The following is a 22,003-nucleotide window of genomic DNA, read 5'->3' on the forward strand; positions in this document are numbered from 1 at the left end:
TATTTCATTTTTGCGTATGTTAGAAGCTTAAATTCCGAAGCTCTCAATCATACATTTGCTTTAACACATACACCTCCTACGGAGAAACTTCAGAAGTCCTCTGGAGTTCAGTTCATGTCTGAAAGCAGCTTATATTAAAAGTACATGTTAAACAGCCACATAAGGTTATGTTAGAATGTAATAACTTCCTAATGATTCATGTCAATACTTAGGACACTGTATTCTTAACGGTCAATGTTATGCGTTGGCAGCTATATATTTACCTATGTGGTAATATAGTTAAAACATAACATCTTAAGTGGGAGTCTATAAAGTATCTTCTCATGTTCAAAAGAATAGTAAATGAAAGACAACAGAGAGGAGGCCTGCGGACAGGAGTAGTTGAGGAAAGCAGTTGTTTACTTCCCAAGGACATTTGACCTCATTTGTGCAAACAGTTGCTGGTTCAATCCCCAACAGCTCTATTTGGACGGGGGGGACAGTAGTAGAGACCGGAGCTTTGAGTTGGTACTTTGTTAATGTTGTCACCACCAGAGGACACTACTTTAAGGTCAATTCCTGGTTTTATGCATGTATTTGGTGTGACATTATATCCTGTCTGAGGAAAGCACTCCTCAAACTTTATATCTTAAGTCTTCTCCTAGTCTCTTACTAGGCTAAAGCTACTCTTGTCTTTTTCTGTTGCTATTTTCCTGCTTTAGGAAGTAGCACAATATAGTACAATGGCTTTTATGAGACCTATACTGCAGCTGAAATATAAAGTAAGGCACACCATAAAGACGATTTGGGTTTGATCTAAATCTCCATGGTAGGTTTTTAGTGCAAACTTGGAGCTTCGCTTCAGCAGTAACTTATGAGATCAGCTACCTACTTTACACAATGGCAGTGGCCCACAAGCTGTGGTGTCCACCAGCCTTACTTGCAAAAGAACAGGTCAGCAGCAAGTGGTTTATTTTTCCCAAAAAAGTAGCCCACACAATCTCAGAACCCTAGAGGCAACTAGGCTTGCCAGTGCAAGTGTATTTAACGGAAAGAGAATGTTAAGGCTTTCTTTGACAATCTGGAGGAGGAGTTAGGCCAACAACTCTGCTGAAATCAGACTGATTCATTGCCAGATGTATGTATAACAGATATGGTCAGCGACATCTGGTGAAAGGGCTGCGCATGTGCAGTCTCAGCAATGGGGAGGGGTATGCAAACTTTTAACTTCCGTAATAACTTCCAATGGATCATCCAATTGACTGAAGCAAAACCTGTTGTGGAGTTCCTCAATCATTTTGGTAAAAATGCCAGGTGTGCTCCCTCTTGAGCAGCTGCTATCTTTACATTGATGGATAATTATCTTTTAGAATTTAAAGGAGCTCGCTGAAAAGGCATGCTACCTTTGTGTCAGAATCCTGGAATACGCTTTCAATCTATGATATCAGATGGCCCCAGCACTACTGCAGCACTTCCAAGTCCTTCCACCATTCTGTTATTACCAGGCCCCAGCAATAACTCAACCATATGAACAGCCACCTAAGAGAGACTCAGATCTCTAAATTCTGAGAACAAGCCCAACTAGTCAGGTCTGAGAACTAGTTTTATTTGAAAGTTTGTTTGAAATTATTTTGTAATTTGTTGCATAACTAACTTAATGGCCAAATTCTTTACTGAACTTAAATTTGTTTTATTAAATAAGCCAAAATCCAACAATTAGTATGCTCTTGTTCTATTCGTTGCAAAGTCCAGTATGACATCATACTGCCCTGCTCTGTGTTATATCTATATGCCATTTTTTTCTATTGCGATTTAAAGCACAAAACATTTGCACTTTTCAACTTTGCTTACTCTGCCCAGCTTCAAGTGGTAGTTTGACAGTGATGAGAAGTGCCAAATTTACTGCTAACCATTTTTGACATTCAAACAGCCACTTTATAATTTGGACCCTGAGGCAAAAAAACCTAGCAGTGTTTGAATAAGTGTAAAGAAAATGGAGTCCCCTGATGTTCTGCAGTTACAGTGTAGAGCTTCTTTGGCAGCAGACAATATGGATCATTAAGTTATCTGAATATACTTCTTTAATTATTGATAAACAGGTTAGCCTCTGCTATCTATATCTCTAAACTGCCTGCATGCAAGACTGGCATACAAAATCATTTCAAACTCCCTGTTATACATCCTACCAACCTTTTAACCCTTTAAATTAAATCTACATTTAGGATCCAAGTTCATTCAAATTTGAACGTGTCCATTTTGTTTTTCACAGGCACTCACTTAAACTTCTCATGACCAAAGTGCTGTACAATAAAGTACTTGATAATGAATGTACTATGAGCTCATCACATGATCTTACAGTGTGTGTAAAAGTTGAAAATCTGTTCATGATCTCTGAAGTTCCCGTTGCATAAAAGCCCCCAGACATATGTCCTCTTTCACAACCAGCACAGATGGCAGAGAGATGACGCACTGTTGCCTGGAGGTGAGGTGAAAAGCATCATAATGCAAACTGAATGGCGCTCGAACAAACTTGTGCAAAAAAAACCAACCTTGTTTTTCATAACACAATATGTATTAATCAGGAGCCAAGTTGCATTTCCCTCTTAATAACTTCTACATTTATAAGTTTGCTCATGTAAAAGGTACAGGTTTAGATTTTTGGTACACATAATGGAGAGTAAAAACCAAGACAGGTAGGTGCTGATTGTAATATCTAATGTGAATGAATAAGCTTACAGATGTTCCTGTAGGCACAGAGCACGCAGACAAACACAAAATACTCTTTTAAGTCCATGGCTCTTGTTGGAGTCATAAGGGCAAAAAGATCAGCAATGACATTTGGCTTCCAACTGAAAAGCACAAAAGATTTGAAAGTAACCCAAGATTTGCATTGTGCTTACACTATGTGTTCTGCCTAATACTGACCCCAGTTTAGTCACAGACATTTACGCCGAGGAATGTTCTAGTCATATCAACTGCTTATATAGTGCAAAAGCATCTGCAAGTACAGTATATTAGCCGTGATGTTATTGAGTATATGAAATCATAAATCACAGTAACAGTGTGATGGATGGAGCACAAACACTGAGATATTTCATTTTATGATTAGGTTTTAATACTTATAAGAGTAATCAGTCAGCTTGGAATAATGCTGCCTTCACTACCTTCACACAGAACTTGGGAGCTCTTGGTTACGATTTGAGAAGTTGGTACATGTATATACTTGGCCCTCAAGTGGTAAATTTGGGAGAACACAGGTATCTTAGGCGACTAACTAGATTGATGCTCATATTAACATTATTGTTTGAGTCACAAAGACACAGGCGACTATTTTAGCAATCCAGCAGTCGAATTCTAAAATTGCAATAAATCAACTTTCCATTCAAACGGGTTGAACTTCCATGTCCTCTATAGCAAACATGTCACATTTCTGCTGATGAATTCGTCAGTGAGTGAAGCATCTGATGCCACTCATCTAATACAATCACCTTATATGCCAGTGCACTGCCTGAGCTAACTCTCCAGTAGTGGCAGACTGCTCAGGATGGTGAGTCATTCTAGGTAATGTTGTACTGTCACTGGTGCTATCACTGTTTGCCCACTGCTACAGAGACTTTACAGGACTGGCACCTAACTTACTATGTTGCTTGGAATTGTCGATCCCCCACATCAGAATTTGTGACTAGAGGAACAGAGAGAGAGAGAGAGAGAAGGCCTGATTGTAATGGAGTGAGTCTGGAGGTGACCTCCAGACTGATGGCTATTTAAGGCAGTTCAAGCACAATCATGCCTTAGGACCCTTCAGGAACAAAATAGATTACCACGAATTGTGTTTTCAATTAAATATTGGTGCTGAAGTCAGATGATGATTAGGCTTCTGACTCTAAACTGTCAAACATGATTCCTTAACCAGTTATTTAAAACAAAACAAGCTAAATGAGTGCAGTTCAGATATTATTGCAAAATACAGCTGAGTGAGTATCTACGCAAAGCAAAGACTATTAAGACAGACAACATGAAGCCAGAATATCTTGATCCTCTGGTGACCCCCTGGTGGCTGGCTTCAGTATAGGACGGGATATTTAAATTTAGAAAATAGTACCAGATGTTACAATTTAATCTACCAACTACCAGTGGATGTTAACAGGTGTTAGTGGTCACCAGCAGATGTTAGGGACATAACTTTAGTTGTGCACCTTAGCATCATCAAGTCTTTTGGCCTTTTAATCAATGATACAGGCCGAACATGAGGGTACGCTGAGACTAAAGGCTTGTATGGCAGTACTATGAAAGCCATGCGGCCCGCTCAGTAGATCAGACATCATTACTTAAAGATTTTACAATTTAATCTACCAACTACCAGTGGATGTTAACAGGAGTTAGTGGTCATCAGCAGATGTTAGGGACATATCTTCAGTCGTGTACCTCAGCGTCATCAGGTGTTTCAGCCTTTTAGTCACAAGACACCCTCTTCTAAGGCAGGCCCACCACAGGTTGATCAGACTTGGGTGAATGTCCCTTGCACCTTGGAGCCCAGTTGGGATCTTTCCTCCTGAGACACTGGCTGCAGCGTTCTGCAGTGTGTGATGTTTCTTTTATGGCCTGGCACACTATTGCTTTCCAGCTATGTCGCTCTGCCTTAAATGCCAGACCTGGCCTAGCTTGATCGACATTATCTTCCCAGGGTACTGTCAAACCTACAAAGCGGACAACACACAAGGTGTTGGACCAGAGAATCAGGTCAGGTCTTAGGATGCTAGAGACAATATTTAATGGGACAGTAAGCCGCTGGTCCACGTCCACCAACATTTCCCAGTCTCTGTCTTGCTCCATCTGACTCCTGGTCAGTGGACTAGGTCTTCTCTGTCCCTGTTCCCCCTCATTGACAAATGTTGTCCTTTAAACAGCGTTTGATGTTTTGGATGGTAAGGCTTTGGTAGCAGTTATATTGTTACTGCAAGACATTTGAGTACCTGGTTGTGCCTTGCTGAAATAAAAAGTAGTTTTTGTCCCCCAAAGATGTTTTCTGCCATTTTGATAGCTCTTCACACACTGATGTCATGACTTGCAATTGAGATTGGCTCAAGATATTTCTTGCTGGTGTATTGTCAAGACTTTATTACAATGACTCCACCCAACAATTAATACTGTACCATATCGGGCTCCAATTTATGGCAGCAGTGCAAGATGGTATCACCCTTGCACAGGATATTTTGGCTTGAGATTTGTACAGGGGGAGGAAGTGTAGTGACGCCTACTATCTTTATATACTGTCACAGACAAAAAGTATTTAATTTAAGCTAAGCCAGCAATATCAACATAATGCGCAACAGCATTTTTTCTTGTCCACAAATAAGTGATGATTTAAATCACATCAACTCTGACACTCATCAGAGTTAAATGCACCATGACAGTTTAACTCTGTAGGGAAGACATAATCAGGTGAGGTGACTTATCCATGGTGTGAGAACATGGACATCTCTATGGTTGGAGATCAGCATTATTGGCAGCACTCCCAGCCCCCTCACTCACCCAGAAAGGCTACACTGAGGGGAGCAGCTGTCTGCCCTGGCCTGACTTTCCACTTTCCAATTTACAGTGCGTTAAGGGCGAATTTGAGATAGGAATGGGACAAGTAGATGAAGTTGAAGGAAGGTGATTTGACAAAGGGGTAAAAAGAGAGAGATAAAAGGCAAACTAGCATACTACCACACATCACTGAGCAGTGCTGAGCAACACGACTCTCACATCAGCTCGGGTCCATAATTTTGTCTCTCTGTTGCTGGCTAATTGAGATCACAGCTCTGATAGGGTTTGACGAAGAGCAGTGGGAGAGAATCTTTATCACTTCACAGGGAAACGTCCCGAGTAGCAGCTCTAACACCAGCTTTTTTTTCTCTCTCAAAGGTCAAACCAGTGGCAACATGTCAAACTACTGCCCAGTCAGTCTGTCAATTTTAATGAACATCATGACCTTAAACAATGAAAGCTGATCAGTCAGTCTGTGCATAATTTCCAGAAGAGCCTTCATATGTGCGTGGTAGAAATGGAAAGAAATGAAGCCAAGCTTTTCATTGTTGACGATAAATCAACTCAGCACAAAAATTCTTCTTCAAAGTTGCTCAGCTCCTCTCATCTAGCCTCTGGAGTATTGTCCCTCTGTGGATGAAAATGTATCAAATATGACAAGCCTTGTAATCATTTGCAGGTATTCAGACGTGGGCAAATTAAAGCCAACAAAACAGTCAGGTTGTATTTCCCTCAATGTACATCTTGACATATCCGAAACAAAACAAGACCAGCTGTTGTTTTCTCTGCTTAATCTGGTGAATGTATTGAAGTTGTGCTCATAGTATGTTACTGAATTACTGTGCTGGGAATATTGGGAATGAGATGATTTTGATATATTTTTATTGCACTGCAATTTAAAGTGGCAGTCCTTTTATGTTTCAACAACCAGTAAGTTATTAAATATGTTATAAAATAAACACAGAATCCTCAAACTGAAGTGAGTGCACTGAGCCCTCACTGCCACTCGCAGAATATGATGAATAGCAAAGGATCTCTGCTCACTGGCACCCTACTGTCCTCTAAGTTGTGATACGCAGTGTTACTTCCAGATTAATAGCCAGTTTAAAAACAACAAATCAATCACATGATTCCTATGTTGCAAATTGGTGCCGTCTGTGCTCATTTTTAGGCTTTGTTTTTAACTGAATGTTGTTTGAAGGCGTAACAGGCTAAAATGAAGTCATTAAAAAGCTGATGTGTTGGGATATTTGAAAAGAAGTGATGCAACTTCATTTCAATAAGAAGTGCCACCTTTATTTAATATGCTTGGGCTGACATGAGTGTAGCATCTTCAGTGCCTTTAACATGCACGCTGGGACTGTTCAAAGCCTGCAACTCAAGGGTGGATCCAGGGGCGGGGCCAGGGGGCACTAGCCCTAGCTAAGTGGCCCTGTCCTGTCACTAGCCTTTACAAACTAGCCATTTACTAACATAACTATATGACTATTTGTCAAGAATTTAATTTTTTAAGCTTTTTTGAAAGGGACCATTTTCAATTTCATTAGTAAAGACTGACTTAAATGAGCACCTTATTGAATCAGGAGTGGTACATGGATGTTGGAGATATAATTGTCCCCTCTGTGTCAATTAAATAGCTTTATGGCCACCACCCACATCTTAAGGACCCATTGTAGATAATCTTAACTATTAATCCCATATTTGAGACCTAAAACCAGCATAAACTAAATATATACTAGTGGTCGGGCACTACCATGGGAGTATCTGTGTTAATTCTTCCTCCGTTTTTCCTCCTCTTCTCGGTTTAGTATCTGTGAGATGGACAGGGAGAGTTGAACAAGCTCTGCATGCAGTGACTGATATGAAAGACAAAACCAAATGACATTTAAGTTTATCACAACTTGGTAATAGGGTTTGAGGCTCTGATTGGGTCACTTTGTATCAGTCAAATCTGACAATGCTGCATGTTAGACAAGTCGTGGACTTGAGTGTGTCTTGTAGGGTGGCTCACAGCTGCTACATAAACAGTGTCACTGTCCACATACTTAATACAACCGACAGTTATTATTGTAGATTTGTAGTAGATGTGATTTTAAGAACTTTACAGTCAAACTAATATGATATTTTCTTTGGTGTCTCAAATCATTTACTATGAGTGAAAATGAACAACTTTGCCCCAGTGGACCTCACTATAAATCTGCATTTGAGTCTAATTATTTTGATTTAATTGGTTTTATTCACGCCTTCAGCAAATTAATGCTGATCTGATAAAAAAAAAAAAGCATTCTCTCCACTCTTTTTTGTCCCTTATTAGCATGCTGATTGCAGTTGTAATGATGTTTGGTATGAAGAAATGTTCATAATGAGGATAACTGCCTGAAATTAGTGTCACAGAAAATGACAGTGATTATGAAGTATTAGGCAACAGTCAGACAAGTGGGGGGAAGATTTCTGTGCTGCACTAGATATTAGTAATCCGGAACATATCCATGAGTAAAAGGGGATCTTTGCCAATTTTACAGAGTCTTACTTGGAGAGAACATCACTTTCTGTGTAAAACAAAAAGTAACTCTTGAGGAGGCCATCAATTCTATAACATGAAATATTAAAGAAATGTGTTGGAAAAATAACACATGGGTTGTTTCTGTTTCCAGGGCTAAAAATCTGTCTATTTGCACCTCAAAACCTTTGAGATTCTTCTGGTCTTACATTTCTTAAAATGAATAATACATTTTTCATGCTGTTCTTATTTCTACTAAACATGATAATCACATCCATCACTAAACACATCTGGATGGGAGAAAAAGTAAAATATTCTTATTGAACAATCAAATCTGATCTGACTTTCTAAATCCTGAGTGTAGATTTAATCAGTAATGTTGAGAAACCTAGGGTAGCAAGGGAAAAGGGGATATAATCCCAGGTTATTCAGAGAAAGAACCTTAACACTAACATATATTATAATCAATGATTTCTAGGAGAACAATTGCATATAATCCATTATTGTATTCATTACTATATAACACAGAGAAGTTTAATTTTTTATAAATAATTCCACTCTGTTAAAACATCATTTCTGAAGGGAAAAAAACAAGAGTGGATCTGCAGCAGTATCTCTATTTTGAGATGGCCATCATTGTTTGAGAGGATTCCCTTCCTTAAATACTTGGGACCATCACAAAGAGAGAGTGAGAGAAAGAGGAGATGGCTCACCTGGGGGTGACCCCATCTTAGAGTGACATCCTCTCAAATTGCATCATTTTGCTGAGCATGCTCACAGGCTATGTGATATTTCACAGGTCAGTGCCTATAATAAGGGGCCGGCTCTCTCAGAGAGACCCACCTGATGCCTGTGACCTTTTGCGATTGGACTTGGTATATCCCTCAAAACGTCGCCAACCTGGTCTCACCAAAACTTTTTAAAAGCACGTCTGTGGCAGCAGTCAGGGGAGGACAGGACTGATAAGTCTGCTGGCTCTCCTAAAACCACTGCGTATGGAAGAAAGTATCAGAAAGTGAGATTAATATTAACTATAAGTAAAAACAGTTATGTCTGCCATATCTTTGTGTATCAACTAGACATTTTTGGTCATTAAGTCGTCTGATCTCAGTAATTAATTTGAAAAAAATGTTAATTACAACTATAGACCGTGAAGCTAGAAAGAGGAAGATATCCAGATGGAGACAACAACAATACATAACAACATTACACTGATATTAATATTGTTATTAGATTGACACAGGGTCACAGGAATTAAACTGGGATTTTTTCTTTTCATTTAATGGGGCCCTTAAACTATTACATAAAACTGGGATACTCTAAATTCAGATTAGTGCCCCCTGTGACTGTTATACTACAATAAATGGTAAATGGTCTTTATTTAAATAGTGCTTTTCTAGTCTTGATGACCACTCAAAGTGCTTTGCTGTACAGTTTATATTTATAATAGGCTCCATTACTCTTATAATTTTTAATTATTTTGAAAGTACGTTTCTCTCTAAAGTTTGGAGTGGATACAATCAAGTAAGCTCCATGGAATACATTTAATTTATACAGTCTAGTGCACTCCATAGTTTGCATATATTACTTTTGAAAAGGGGGTCAGATTCATAGCCACCTAAAGACACCTCTACACTGATGGAACCGTGCGTTTTCTTAATCAGCTGGACTGTGATGGGACCTTAAGGAAATTACCCTTTTTCTGCTCTAATCCACCACTCAAAGTGCTCAACAGTAGTTATCAAACACACACTCACACACTGCCAGGGGAGATGTGGGTTCAGTATCTTGGACACTTCAGGGACACTTCAGAAAGCAGGCTGGTATCAAACCACCGACCTTCATGTTAATATAAGACCCGCTCTCCCTCAACATCAATTTCTGCCTTGCAGTAGAAAGGAAACCATGGTTCTAAAGTTGTCAATTAAAGTCGGCATTGGGGGTAAATCACGTGTTTCAAAAAATCGCCATGAACTTCACTTCCTGTATGACTAGTTGTGTTATCATCCAATTCCTATGCTACTCTCAGTCAGTGCTTTGCATGTTAGCATTCAATGCATGCAGCTCACAAGGATCACAAACGTCCACCCAAAGCCATTAAAACAAAGGAATTGTCAGAAAGAACTTGGACGACTGGGTAAGTCATTAGCAGCTGTCAGCCTGGATCAACACAAAGCCAATGCATTTGCAGGTATGACTCTGCATATAATATATTTTGTGGTGATATAAAAAAAATGACAGCACTGAATTATAGGCAGCCTGAAATAGCATCTCGTATATCACATGCAAGCTAGTTTGAAACTAATTTCATATGAATAACTGCCACTTTTTTGTTTTCCCTTACCTTACCTTCGAGTTAACACATAAATCAAGCTCACTGTTATTAAAAAGGTCATTTACTCTGGTCCTTTCTCACGATATTTAAATTCGTACCTTTTTAATTACACACTCTTGGGCTTTTTCTAATATCCTGAAGTACATAGTCATTTTCTTCCTGTCATAACAGCAAATGGTGGATTTCATCATGAGGCTTTTAGTCTGGAGGAAAACTGGAATTTCATGAAAATACGATTCAAGGGCTTTCCTCCGGCTTGTTTGCGGCCTTCATTAATCATCTCTATGTCCCAACAGCCATCCTGCAATTAACACAAACTATTCTTCATGTTTAAGAATAAACTAAATGTGTCATCACTTTTATTTCTCTTACTTAAAATCTAAATGAAAATCTGTCTCCCTAATGGATCCAGAAGCAAACAAATGAGTATGAGAACACCCAGTGAATGTAAGTCAAAATGTCCTGTGTTTGTCGACAGCAGCGGGTAGCCTTAGAGCTCTGACTCCACGGCTTATCTGAAATGACACAAATATTTCCACGGAGGACAGCATTCTGACATCAGTCCCCTGAAGCGTCGTGCTGGACTGTGGTGGCTGCTGATGTGGCTGGTGGCACGGGCGCCATAGCTAGGTACATGTTTTGTTTTTTGCCCATTCCAGCTGCCCGCTGCCTGCACAAGTCCACGCTGAGGCCACAGGCTCAGATCCCCTCTGCCAACGCGGAGAGACGCTGCCAGGACTGTGAATGTGTGAACAGCAGCAAGAGCGGGTTGCAGCAAAAGGAAGAAAGTTTAGTGAAGGTTGGAAAGGAGAGTTTATTATTCATTTCCCCCTCCTTCTCCTTACTTAGCTCAGTAAAACTTCACTCTCACATGTCTGGGTTATAGGTTCCACATGATTGGCTCCGGAGCTGCTTATCAGAGAGAAGAAAGGTACCAGATAAAGGCACTGCAGAGTCGTGAAGGATAGCTCCCACTCACCCTCCAAGAAAGTGGTCTCCCCCCTACTTCTCTTTGGAAATGGCAGCAAAAAGTGTATTTACCCTTGTGCTCAGCAACAGGAGGCGCACTGTCAAATGAGCACGCGATCAAACAAAGGCATTTAGACTGTGCTCAGACTTCTTACACTCCTGCCTGGCTTTTATCACTCCTCCTTTACCAAGTCTCCACCAGGGAAACAGCTGGTGTTCGACTAAACACTTGCATTTGTGAGGCATTCATCCACAGCAAGCAGTGCTGACAGAAAAGGGGAGAATGATTTAAAATTTGGATTCTGCACAGTGCATGATGAGCATGAGTTATGGCAGATATAAATCAAAAGTTTGTTTGTAACCTTCATATATTTTGACACAGTCAAAACAAGTATTCAAATAGGTTCCTGTAGTGAGTGAGGAACAGATTAAAAAGGGAAACTTTTTTTTTTTCACCGTCTGCCTCAACACTTACAACTGTTTTATAAAGTGAGCCTTTTATTTTTAGGGTAATTTAGTAAGTTAAGAGAAATTAACCTTTAAATACCACGGGATGAATACGTTCAAGGAAGTGATGTGTGAAAGCACAGCTGACCCCCATGTCTGAGCTCTACACCTCTAACCATCTCCCTGTAGATCTGTACTGGCTGAAAGTGGGACAGTGGATGAGCTTCAACTCAGGGGAAATGTCAACTTTACTCATGGCGGTGGTTTCAGACCAAAACTGACAAAATATAGTAAAGGATTATTATAAGACATGTAAATTATATAAGTGATTGCATTAATATATAATCAATTAGATGGCATTTTATTTTTCTCAATTAAAATAGAGGAAAACATTCATACAGTCATACATATACACATATATACACACACATATATATATATAGGTCCTCTCACCATAAATAAGTTGATTTAATAGATTCAAATTAAAGGTACAGTGTGTAGATATTTAGTGATTGGTAGAAGGTTGTGTTTACGGATTTCCTTTTTTTTCCCATTGTGGATACATTTTGAACTTTACAGAAAATGGGGAGAGACTCATCTTCAAGTATTTTGGTGAACTGTCTTAGATTCTATTGTGTCATCCTTAGCTTGCATGATTTAATATCACAGTAATGTGAACAATTGTTTATAGTTGGCTTGCTGGCTAAAATTCTTACTGAACAGTAAAAAGGTGAATACACCGAGTCTTTACAATATCGAGCAGATGGATGATTTACAGTATTTAAATGCTATAAATGTTATTTTGATTAAATAAGTGAGGTCCAGCTATGCAGAGGGATGAAAGAGCTCATAATTAGTGCATTTATAAAACTACCTCACTGTAGTCATCTCAATTTGTCCATTCATGTTTCATTTGACACAGGCATTTCATTTATCTTATCAGCTCATCTAATGGTGGTAGAGGAGAATAATCTATTTCTAATTCAAGTGGTTAAAGAAAAAGTTAGGAAGTTAGAACTCCAATTAAAAATGATTTAATTACCTCTCTGGTTTGTTTGTGCAATCAGTGAAATCTTTGACTGCCTTTTGCTTTTGGCGATTTAAGGGTTTGACAAGTGATGTTCTTCAAAATTCAGTAATTTGGTGCTTAATACCCACTGTTATAGCATTTGGAATTCCATGCTGCTGTTTTTAACATTATTGATGTGGTTTTCCTACTTTCTATTAGAAGAGTAAACACACTTTTAATCTCCCACCTTTCACAAGTGTCTTGAACAGCAAGTGCCCCCTCCTCCCTGTTCCCTTTTTTAGCATGGACCTCCATTTCTTCTTGACCTCGGCCTGTCAGTTATTATCTCTAACAACACTCTAGAGACCTTGTAGGAGGACGGAGTCGAGCCTACCAGCCACTGTGGTGCGCTGCCACTCTTCACAAAGAAGCTCTGTAATAATCTAACCATAGAAAGTGCTGTTTTGCAGGCCTTGTCATGGCATGAATAATGAATGGAAGTCACTCCTGGGTGTTCTCTGCCCGCCAGACATGTGTGGTTAAAAAATACACAAGGGGCTCTTCCCCCTGAAGCCCGCACTCTGACTTAGATTTAAATCACATACTGTAGAGTACGTCTTTGATGGGCTGAAAGGGAAGCTGCGTGTTGGTTACATCAGACTGGACAGAGCGGGGGAGGGAAAAAAAGATTTGGTGTGATGACTAAGTCATGAGAGGATATAGGTCAGGTCAGCAGCCGACATTTGCGGTAGATGTGAAAAGGCGCATTCATCCTTTGTAACCCAAAAAGTCTTTCTAGACCTCATGAAAAAGTCATAATGGCTGGGAGGATTTTTTTTTAAAGATTTATTGTTTATTTAAAGATTCATTCTGGAAAAAGGCGTTCAAGACGGTGGCGAGCAGGGATGAAGCAAAGATATCTGCTGTCAAGGTTGAATGGAGAACACGGGCTCTGAGTGGGATACACAGCAAATGTTGTCACTGAGAGCGATCTCTGAATGTCAGCACTTCTGTCCCACTCTGGCTGTTCCTTTAAGGTATTTCCTCAACGCTGCATTTGTCAGACACGGTGCAATGATGCGGCCAGGGCTATATTTGGTAAGGCCTGATGGCAACATGGGTTAGTGTGAGGATTTTCTTTTACAATTTTTATATCACCTCCTTCTCTGCTCTTTCTGTTTTGCTTGTGGTTTACATGGATCACACTCCAGCACATGGTTGTTATGTGAAATCTACTGTTCTGCGCTGCGGGGCCGTCTCAGACTCTCAGGGCTTTTTATCAGCGGCAGCGTGGATTCGACTGCAGTTGGCAAACACATTTCCTGCTCTCTGTTTCTTTCACACATGGGTTACTTTTATATTTCCCGTTCACTGTATCCTGCTAACACAGACACAAACATTAACACACGCACACAGACGGATATGCACATGAACACATTTTTCTAAATCGGCTGAGAGAAAGAAAGACTTTACTGTGCTCAGTCTTTCGAGGTTCCATTATTTTTTCCATGCTTCACCGTACTCTGCTCTCCCGTGTGTTTCAGCGACCACTCCGTGCTCTCCTGCAAAAACACCTACACAGACACACTATCTTCCAATCTCAATGTGGCAATTCTCCAAAGTCATTTTCAATTATGCTTCAGTGGATTCTGCATTAGAGGAGAGATTTGCAGCAGTTGCCTGAGGTGAAAACATCGAAAGATGCAAGTGTGTGTGTGTGTGTGTGTGTTCTTGTGTATGCGCGTGCCACCTTTCAGTATGTCGTTAGGTGTGTACACTTGAGTTGGTGTGCAAGTTTTCACAAGAGTGCAGCTCAGGGTGAGTGTATATTTCGCAGATAAACTTCATGCCAGCTTGTGCATTATAACTCCCCTCGCTGAGATATATTGTACCTGCTGGTGTTAGCTGTGATTATTAAATACTGCAGGATATCTGCTGCCTCTGCTCCTGACGTTCAGATCACATGTAATATCACCATTTTTACTCACCAGGCACGCAGCAAATATCAGAATGGGTTTTCATTGTCTGAAGCTTTTCATTTCTGTCTCTTGACTCAAAACAATTCCATTAGCTGATGAAATCTGATATGCAGCTCTGCATTATGTGCTGTGTTTGGCAAGTGAGACAGTGATAGCAGAGACTCCTCTGTCTACACTTTTGTGATTTTAATGAATTCATTTTAGAGATCACATCAGCTGGCTGGACATTTTTACCATATATGTAAATAGATATTAGTTTATAAAATTCGAATGATTCAGCCAGTAGTGGGAAGCATTTTTTGAATATCCCTCCGGGGATTAATAAAGTATTACTGATTCTGATTCTGATTGTCCGAAACCAAAAAAATTGCCCCATGACCTTCTGTCCACAAGTAGTGGACACTATTCACATATAACTACTGTACCTGCTCCTTGCATCCCTGCTCCTTGGATGCAAGGCAGCATTTTCAGGCTCCAGTTTTGGCCCCTGTGTAATTTCACCTGTAGGTTTTGGAGGGGCTAACACATTGAGGGCGTCGGGCGTCAACCGCATGTGATCATGATCTCAAGCTGTTCAAACCGCTGGCACGGTGGGCGTATGTGTGAGACAGAAGAGGATGGGGGACGTCTCTGAATGGGGACAATGTGGTAGTTTAGGGGTTTAGTTTCAAGTGCGTCTCTCCAGATTCCTATTCATGAGCACTATCTCTTTAAATATGTGGTTTTTCATGAATGTGACTTGGAATTCAAATTCAGGCTCAATTTGATGTTCTCTGCCGACTACATTTCACATGGTGCTGCTTTTTCCCTTTTAGGAATCGTAACACATAAATAAACAGGAACATTTCATGCACACCCTTAATAATACGACCATGTCACCATAGTGACAATTAAACGGCTGAATGATATCTGAACACCTAAGACAACAATAGCTACCCCCTATCTTTCTTGACTCCCTGAGCTTAACCCCCCTGAGCCTTTTAAACCGTTCCGCTCCTGTTGATTTAATCTTTCTAATAAAAACTGCAAAATCCATCAGAATAATTTAAAAAAAGCAATAGATGAAATAAACAAAGATATATACTACTCATTATGAGTAGATGTCAATATATTGCACATTCGTAGTGGTTAATAAATATAATATTATGTTTTGTGGTACAGTGGGCTCTAAAGGCCCCTCACTGCATATGTCATTTTAGATTGTAGCCTTGATAAACACTCAGCAGCCACTTTAGTAGTCGCAACTGTTCAATCTGTTGCAATTCAATACAACATCTATGTCATAAAGTCTACCTGTATAATGCTGGTAATATTACTTTTTTCACATTATTAAAAATGTTTAAATCCTTTGGATTATTATTAGTATTATTATTATTATTAGCAATAGTAGTAGTAAAATTAGTGGTAGTAGTGGTATTGAGGTCTCGGTTTTAATATAGAACAGTTTGTAGAACTGTTGTATATGAACCCCATTACATTTTTCTTTAATTGTTATGGTTATTTATGTGCGTAAAAAGGGGTGGAACAACAGAAACACCTCTTAATATAATGTAGTCTGTTAACTATGACCTCACTGCTCAAACATTCTGTACAAGTGACAAACCACATATATGATGGTGGAACATTGTCAGCATTAAAGGAGACTTAGTGGCAGAACAGATGTGTTGAAACGTTTTAATTTGTAACTTGAAAGGTATGAATAAATACAGCACATTATGAATTTTCAAGAACATTTTAATAGAAACTATAAAAAATCAACAGGAAAGGCTTATCTGACAAATTAAAGAACTCCTCAACTTATGACACTGTCAGTACTGGGCAAATACACATGGATAACAGGATATCTGGTTAAATCAATTTAGCAAAATATCTGATGAAAAAAAAAATTGTTTGACTGCCAAACTTTATTAGAATAAATATGTAACTGATGTCTACAGAATGTTGTCATATGTGAATAGACAACACTGAACAACAGCATCATGACTGGCTTTGTTTTCTCTCTATCCCTCTTAGAGCTTAATGCTAATATGAAATTATTGGACAAAGAAGCTTGGAATAGATCCAATGTGCCAGAGTGAACTCCACTTGCTTTAACAGTTAACTATGTATTTATGACAGAATGTTGTCGATAGCCTTGGTTTAGTGTAACGGATTAAAGCACTTCATAATCCATTGGCTGAATAAAGCAGCACAGGGGCTGCAGGAAACTAATTGCTGAGGCCCACCCATGCAGAGGCTCTGGACCCGCTTTCTACTGCTCAGCCTCACAGAGAGGCTGAAGCCTTCCTCTTCATGCTTCACACGAAATAGCAGGGACACACTCTGGAGAGGTCACCAGTCGCTGCAGGGCCATCACGCAGACAAATACATTACAAACTAGACTGGGGGCAGTTCTGACCCAGTGGACAGGGAGCCTCACTAAGTCCACATGTCTAGACAAAAAAACGTTAGAAACGGTTAGTCTATGAATCCAGAAACATCTAGGTTAAGTATAAGCCGTGTTTCTGTGCTCATCTGAGACTCAGTTATTACTATGCACTCCCAGCATTTAAGCTTCACAAGCAGCAGCCTGTGATTTGCCCTGTCTTCTTGACGGACGTTGTTTTGCTCTGTATGCAGCATGTGAAGACGACTGCAGACACTACTCAAGGAAGGATTGGAAGAAACACAAAAATCCGTCTTCATCTAGAAATAAGATTCTCAAAGTTATCAACAGTAATGCAGTGCTGATGAAAATAGAAATACAATTGTTGACATGGAAATGCTTATTGTCCATGTATTGTGTATTTGTATTAGTTAACACATCAAAATGAGATAACTCGGTTATTATATTATAATGCAGAGATGTATGTCGCTTATTCTATGTTATGTGAAAAATATTTGCTATACTGTACATTTATATATTTGATGTAATATATATATATTTATATTTGCTTTCAGTGTCAGTGCTCGTCAATCATCAGTGTGTGCATAAAGGTCACAAGTCCTGTCTCTGCAGGAAGGCTAATTAAATGTGCAGTTTAGTGTTTCATAAAAATATACAGGCTCTGCACCGCTGAACACATCACACCATAACCTCCCATAGGTGTTTTTTTCATCTAGATTCCTGTCAAACAATCCAGTGAAGTTTTGGCATGAAACATATGTTTGTCGTGTGTTTCTCCGTTTTTTTTCCTTCACTAAACTTGTTTTTGTGCGGTAGATGGTTATGTCACTGAGATAAATAAATAAGACAAATAAACTTCACATGACCCACACCCATCGGTTCAAACCAGCTGAGTTGCATGTCTTTGGTGTGGGAGGACGACGGAGCATCAGGAGAAAACCCACACAAAGAGAACACCTGAACTCTTTAACCCAGGATCTTCTTGTTCTTTCAACTCTGCACTGCTTGCACATAAATATATATTACTGATGAGTTCAAAGCAATGTGGTGTAGAAGGAGACTTTCAATGCTCAGCAAACCTTTCACTGGGTAAATGAAGGTTAATGGGAAAATTTTCAGTTTGCCCAAATGTGGTCTCTCCTACTTTGTCATCAGACTCTGTGACATTTGTTCTGGCGACAGTTCTCTTTAGTTCTTTTCTTGGTCACCCAAAGTTCCCTGGATTGAATTCAGAGAGCAGGCTTGTGTCGAGGACCTGTGGCTGGAGCAGAATTGGCTTTGTCATTGCCCTAGAGTATGTCCCCGGAACAAAAGACTGCAACAATTCAGACGATTGCAGTTGAAATGTCTGCGACGCATTCAGGCGTCAGTACCTCTGACCCCTCAGTCCTGCATTGAACGCTTTGGTTCACCGGTGTTCAGAATGTTTTTTAAGCACATCAGTCAGTGGGCGTTCAGGCTTCAGTCTTCAGGCTTGATTTTGCCGCAGGGTTTCCTGTTCAGAATCCTTTTCCTCGCTGTCTCTCTCGCTCTCTGAGCTTCCCCCGTGTCTCAGAGCGACTCTTTCTGACGACAGACAATTGAGCTGTTGCTGCTTCAGTTCGACTCCAACAACCTGATGATGCTCTCATCTCCAGAGCAGCGATGGATATTGATTTGATTATGCTGTGTCTCTTTGCTGAATCGTAAGCATGATCATGCATTCACAAAAATTTTTTTTTTTTCCAGCAGCGAGCGAGCCAACGACAGGTCTACAGTGAGAAGTGTTAAATCAGTAACCTTTTGTTTTCCTGGAACAATATTGCAACAGACTTCATTTCTCTGTAATTCTTGTATATGCTTTGGGGCGATGGGCTTTGTTTGTGTAAGCTTGACAAACGAAGATGATTCGGTTGGAGTTTTCATCCCTTCTGTCTTTGAAGTGCATGGCTTTTTTCTACCTCTCTCCCCAGAGCATGGTCAACAGTGTTGTACACCAATGGTGAATTGTTCTGTGCTGCTGGCAGCCATCTGGCACGACTTCACAAACATCCCCTAATGCAATTTCTGTCCGCCTGTTTTTTCCCCCCAATCATTTTATGTTCACACATTGCAATGCTCTGCACTCCCTCGCTGGCTCTCCATGAGAGAGATCTGCTTTATTTGAAGAGGAAGTAACGTTTTTGAAATGTCACACAAATGTTAAGGTTAAGTCAGAGAAAAGAAGCAGCCTTTGCATGTTCTGCAATTGATTAAGTTCTTTAAACACTATACCTCCAAGAACACAGCATACCCAGTGGGCTAAGTCTGTTTCATGGTCACATACTTACTTAGAAACCTCTACTCCAAGACTCTAATGTAACTCCCTGAGTCAAAGCCGCCTTAATCTCTTTTACCTACAGTCATAAAAATATTTCCACCTGCTATCTTTCACCACAAGCCTGAAATAGCCATTAATTACACACGTAAGCTCACAAACTGCTTGTCTCGACAGAAATAGAAACAGGTTTGCTACTAAACTTACTGGTGTTGGGCTTAAAACAGAAACTTTAAACAGAACTTTCTTCCCTCCTACCCTCTTCACTTCTCTGCACATACTAATAACAAAATGAGAGGTAAACAAACGTCTCATTAGACTTGAAACATGAACACGTCAGTTACATGTGGAAGTGGCGAATGAAGAGTGGACTCTCACAGCACACTGGTTGCAATGTCATTCTGATTACAAGATGAATTTCTCTGCCGACAAAAACACATAATGAAAGTTCTGCATTATAACCTCAGTTCCATGAATTCAGGTAGAGCTCTCAAGCTGGAGTTTATCTGACTAATCTGCATGTCTATAAGAGTAAGGCCATTCAACAAACAGGTTGACTGGTTCTATATATTGACAGCATTTCCATTACTGTTCACATTCAGGGATCATATTTTCTCAACAACCCTTTAATTGGCAACCGTCTATTTACCTGACTGGTTGAAAACAACATAGATTGCAGTGTCCCTCTGTTCTACAGAGCTGCAATAAGCAGAGTTGGGTTGCAGACTAATTGCATAATGGTAAATGTGACATTGTGCAAGCATCAGGAAATGTCTGGTTTTATTGTGACTAGTGAAAATGAACACATTGTTCTTTTGGAGGATGCTTCCTCATGGCACAATGTGGTGGAACATCACACTTACATTTACTGTTCTGTACGTGAGAACAAATTTGGAGTAATTCCATTTTATACCACCTGAGGAAATATTGTAATTTATTATACACCAGGACATTTATCTGACAGATACTTGTACTCAGATTTCGATATTGAATAAGAAAAAGTATAATGATGTTATAAAATATTACACATGGTTAAATATTAAACCAGTTACTTTCAATCTTTTTTGGTGGGTACATTAGGAGGTACTAAACATTAGGTAGCTGGTGCTCCTGTCAAACTTTGATGTGTGTGAGTTTTCAGCAGTTCCAAAAAAAGACTTTCACTCTGTCCTGGAATGGCACTCTTATTTTCTTAATTCTGAACCCATCCCTGAGATTCCTTTTATTTTGTGGCCTCTTCTCATTTTGTGAGGTCGACGTATTGATCAAGAAAAAACACACTAAATCACCAACTGTTAGAAATTGTCAAAACCAGATAGCAGGGGACATTGCTGTTAACTGAGCTGGAGAAAGTTAGCTTGTCCAAATCAGGATAACCTCCGTTCGTTTGCCCCAGTAGGAAACAATCAAAAGTTGTCTTGTCTTATTTGTTGTTGTATGCATCTTCTTTTGGACACAAGAGATTTTTGTTTGTCAAGTCACTGTAGCGGACAGCGATATGATGTCTCAACATGCCTTCGTTTGAAGTTTTCTACCCGCTATCCCTTTGCTTTTCTTCCATGTAGATGCTAAATAAAAAGGGTCCCACTATAGATCCCTGGAGAACACCACAAACATGAGGAGTGCGAGAGGGGGCCACTCATTCCAGAATAGCATTTTATCCAGTATTTAACTGACACACAGCTGTGTTTTCTATCTCTTTGCTTTTCAATATATCTAAGTGCGACTATTCTATAATTTCCATTTCCCATTGAAAACCAGTCCAAATAATAAAATGTGTCATTCTGCCATCTCACCTTAAAAATGTTGATCATTTAAATTTTCTCATTGACTAGCTCTCTTGTGTATGTAGGGTAAGAGTGTGTCTGAGGGCCCGGATTTAGTCTTTGTCCGCATCCAAGAGCTGACATCTCCCTGCTGTATGTGCAGGATATCACCAGTTGTGAAATCTAAGCATATGCATCACAGTGACCAGATAGGTGCATCTGGCAGAAGTGTTTACCGTCATGCCAAAAATAGCATATGTTTTGTGTTATTAATGAAGTATCATCACTGCAGGGTCCACCAGTGTCTCACTGTGACCAACATATAAACCATCGCCCCTGCTCCAAATCAGGATCATTCTCCCCTCATCTTTAATATGCTGCGGATATACTGCTTTCTGCCTGACTCATTATTGTGCTTTGTAATCATAGCAACCACTGAGTCTCTCTGAGGCATGCAGGAATGAATTTGAATGTAAAAAAATCTCTGCAATTCCTCTGAAGCAATGTTCCCACGGAAGGAGCACACGGCGGGGTCTGACTCAAAAAGAGGAAGAATGTGGAAATGGGTATCATCTTCACTTTCCTCATAACCAAGCAGAGTACGTCGCAAATCCAAATGGGAGTCATGCCACAGCTGTGGACGGGTGCTTCTGTTCCCACAGAGAGGAATATTTGAAAATGCAGGGCACAAGAACGTGGACAGAAAAAAAGAAAGGAAAACCAGCAGAGGCCTGTAAATGCTGTAATATTCTACTTGAAGGCGGATTTGGTAGTTACTAGTGATGATGGATTCATGTGGAGTTTCTGG

General features: G+C 39.8%; 1 protein-coding gene across 1 annotated transcript in view; it reads left to right on the forward strand.

The window, feature by feature from the left end:
* Nucleotides 1-22,003, forward strand: part of sorcs3a (sortilin related VPS10 domain containing receptor 3a) — a 198,162-nt gene that overhangs the window by 83,874 nt on the left and 92,285 nt on the right. The window lies entirely within an intron of this gene.

Source organism: Paralichthys olivaceus, chromosome 8 (genome assembly GCF_024713975.1).
Source record: "Paralichthys olivaceus isolate ysfri-2021 chromosome 8, ASM2471397v2, whole genome shotgun sequence".
Taxonomy (NCBI): domain Eukaryota; kingdom Metazoa; phylum Chordata; class Actinopteri; order Pleuronectiformes; family Paralichthyidae; genus Paralichthys; species Paralichthys olivaceus.